Genomic DNA, 3,931 nt, shown 5'->3' with positions numbered 1-3,931 from the left:
GATGATAAACGATATATTTTAGAAAATGGAATTGATAGTCTCCCTTATGGTTATATAAGTATATAAGTGATAAGATATATAAGTGATAAGATATATAAGTGATAAGATATAAGTGATAAGATATATAAGTGATAAGATATATATAAGTGATAAGATATATATATATATATATATATATAAGTGATAAGTTAAAAAGGGGGGTTAGGGATTTTAAGGGCTACCGCCGCCTTTTTTATAAATAAATAAATGATAGAACCAAGTATTAACCAGACTAAAGGGTGGAGGTGTAATCAACCTTGGTATATAAATGGAAAACATAATGAGTGTGAGAAATACCAGATCCGAGAGGTTGAGAGGATCACTGGTCAGAAGATCCTCAAGACTGATAAACGTATTCATTTGTTAAGTGGGGTAATGGAGGGCGGGAAGAAAAATATATTAGAGTGGAGTGAGAACTTTGATGGTTATCAACCGGATAATAAATATTATAATTTTAAAATGGTATGTGGATCGGGAGGAGGACAGACCAGCTCCCTCCGTGAAACATATCATTTTATAAACGCACAGAGAAAGGTACTTGATGTAAAGTTTATCAATATCCTAGATGGGGATGAGTTCCATAAGAGAATGGAGTTGTTAAAAAAATTAGAAAATGAGCAAATATTCATAGGATCAATGAGGAATTTTGAATGTCGCGTGGTCCTTGGAGGGTAAGTAAGGACTCCCCCATTCACTTACATGTAAAAGGAGAAGGGGGTGTCGCGGTAATCAGGGGAAAAATGGGCAGTTTGGGGAAAAGTCCCATCTAAATACATGGGTGTCCTGGAAGCCCCATTATCTCCCTACTGCCGCGGTCGGACGAGATGTCCGAGGGGGCGCTGAACCGGGCAACCCAGGTGGCGATGAACGCCTGCGTAACGTCCGCCGCCGTCGTCACCACCAAAGGCACGACCTCCGGCCACCGGGTGGTGCGGTCCACCATGGTGAGGACGTGGGTGAAACCCCGCGAGGGGGGCAGAGGTCCCACCAAGTCCACGTGAACGTGGTTGAACCGACGTTCACCGTGAACAGGGCCAACGGGGCCTGGGTGTGGCGGTGCACCTTCGCGCGCTGGCACGCGAGGCACGTCCTGGTCCAATCGCGGATGGCCTTCCGGAGGCCATGCCAGACGAACTTGTCGGCGACCAGCCTCTGGGAGGCCTTCGTGCCCGGGTGGGACAGGCCATGGATGGCATCAAAAACCCGGCGCTGCCAGCCCGCGGGCACGATGGGGCGAGGCCGCCCGAGGGAGACGTCGCACAAGAGGGCCGTGCCCGTGCCGTCGAACGGCAACTCGGTGACGCGGAGGCCCATGACGACGGTCCGCAAGGCCTGGACGTCGGGGTCGGCGGTCTGGTCCGCCGCCATCTGGGCATAGTCGATCCCGAGGTGGACCGCGTGGGCGACGGACCGGGAAAGGCAATCCGCCACCGGGGTGTCTTTTCCCACGACGTGCCGGATGTCCGTCGTGTACTCGGACACGGCCGAGAGGTGACGCTGCTGCCGGGCCGACCATGGCTCGGCAACCTTGGCCATCGCGAAGACCAGGGGCTTGTGGTCGACGAAGGCCGTGAACGAACGGCCCTCGAGCAGATGGCGGAAGTTCCGGACCACCAGGTGGAGCCCGAGCAACTCTCGGTTGAAGGTGCTGTACCGGCATTCGTGCGTGCGAAGCTGCCGGCTGAAAAACGCCAGCGGTTGCCAAGCACCACGCACCCATTGCTCGTGCACCGCGCCCACCGCGTAGTCCGATGCGTCGGTGGTGAGGGCGATCGGTGCATCGAGCGCCGGGTGCGCGAGCATGGTGGCGTCAGCCAAGGCGAGCTTCGCGCCCGCGAACGCCGCGTCCATCTGCTCGGTCCAAACAACGTCACCTTTGCCCGGCTTCCCCCGGAGGGCCTCGTGCAGGGGGCGCAGGAGCTGGGTGACGTGGGGCAGGAAACGGTGGTAAAAGTTCACCATGCCCAGGAACTCCTGGAGCCCCCTGATCGTGCGGGGGCACGGAAACCCCTTGACCGCCTCCACCTTTGCCAGTAAGGGGGTGGCCCCGTGCCTGGTGACGCGGTGCCCCAAAAAGTCGATTTCGGCGACACCGAACTGGCACTTGGCGGGGTTTACGATCAGGCCATGCTGGCCCAGGCGTTCGAAGAGCGTGCAGAGGTGGGGGAGGTGCTCTTCGTGGGACGCGCTTGTGACGAGGATGTCGTCCAGGTAGACGTAAATGAAATCCAAGTCGCGCAAGACGCTGTCCATCAGCCGCTGGAACGCCTGAGCCGCATTCTTCAACCCGAAGGGCATCCGCAGAAACTCGAAGAGGCCGAATGGTGTAATGACGGCCGTCTTCGGTATGTCCTCACCATGCCCAGGAACCTGACGGGGACCTGGTGGTAGCCGCGGATGAGGTCCACCTTGGAAAAAGGGACATTTTCGCCAACCGGGCGGAAAAGTCGTGGATGTGAGGGACCGGGTCGCGGTCGGGGGTGGTAGCATCGTTGAGGTGGCGGTAGTCCCCGCACAGCCGCCATCCCCTGCCGGGCTTCGGCACGATGAGCAGCGGCGATGCCCAAGTGCTCTTGGAGCGCCGCACGATGCCCAGCCGCTCCAGCGTAGCGAACTCCGCTTTCGCCACTGCGAGCTTCGTTGGCTCGAGGCGGCGTGCCCGGGCGTAGACCGGTGGCCTGACGGTGGGGATGTGATGCTCCACCCCGTGCTTGACGGCCACCGCCAAGAAGGTGGGCCGCGTGAGGGCCGGGAAACTGGCGAGGAGGCGGGTAAAGTCATCCGCTGCCGGAAGCGTACAAACCAAACTCGCCGGGATGGAACCGTTTAGCAAGCTGCTTGGTGAGCCGCTCGGTGAGCCGCTCAGTGAGCCGCTCAACGAGCTGCTTAGCAAACAAGCGAGCGAGCTAAAGGTTTCGGCCTGGACAAGCCTTCTGTGCTTCACGTCCACCAACAACCCATTTGCACATAGGAAGTCCGCACCGAGCAATGCCATGGGCATGCTGGCGGTTACGAACGTCCATTGAAAGCGCTGCCTTCCGAACCGCAGGGAGAGGCAGCGCTTCCCGAATGTGCGTATGGGTGTACCGTTGGCTGCAAGCAACGCGGGGCCCCGGCCCGCGGTTCGCTTGTCGGACGCGTGGGCTGGGATGACGCTTACCTGCGCTTCTGTGTCGCAGAGGAAGCGGCGCCCGGACAAGGTGTCTGTAATGAATAAGAGGCTGCCGGAATTGCTGACGCTCAGGGCCGCTACCGAGCGTCGGCTTGGTCGTTTCCCGACTTGCCAAACGAGCACGGCGGGCAACACTTCTTAGCCTTGTGGCCGAACCTGGCATGGAAACGGCACCAGGCTTGCGGCGGGAGCGGCGGAGGCCGCGGCGTTCGCCGCTGCAGTGGTGGTGGGCGGGGTGTGGCGGCGGCCACGAGGTGTGCATGCGCATCAGCCTCGGGATCCACGAGGTGTGCATGCGCATCAGCCTCGGGATCCGCGACGGCCGCACCGAATCTCGCCCGCGTGTCACAAGCCGCGAAAAACTTGTTGGCCTCGACGGCCAGAGCGCGGGGTTTCCCTATGTTGGAACCGGCCAACGCGAGGCGTACCTGTGCCGGCAGCTGGCGAAGAAAAAGCGCCCGGAATAAAAAATCCCGGGCTTTGTCACCCAGCAACGACAGGATGTAGTCCATCCATACCGATGGTTGTGTGTCGCTGAGTTCGGGAAGGTCCAGGAGGCGGTCCGCCCGTTCGAACTCCGTGAGGCCGAACATGGCGATGAGGAGACGTTTGAGCACCCTGTACTTGTGCTCCGCCGGTGGGTGCCGCAGGATGGACACGACTCGGGCGGCCGTGCCGGGCCCGAGGGCGGCGATCACGTGATAGTAACGCGTCTCGTCC

This window comes from Myxine glutinosa, chromosome 3 (genome assembly GCF_964187855.1).
Source record: "Myxine glutinosa chromosome 3, kmMyxGlut1.1, whole genome shotgun sequence".
Classification (NCBI taxonomy): Eukaryota; Metazoa; Chordata; class Myxini; order Myxiniformes; family Myxinidae; genus Myxine; species Myxine glutinosa.
Note: the sequence above shows the minus strand (reverse complement) of the source record.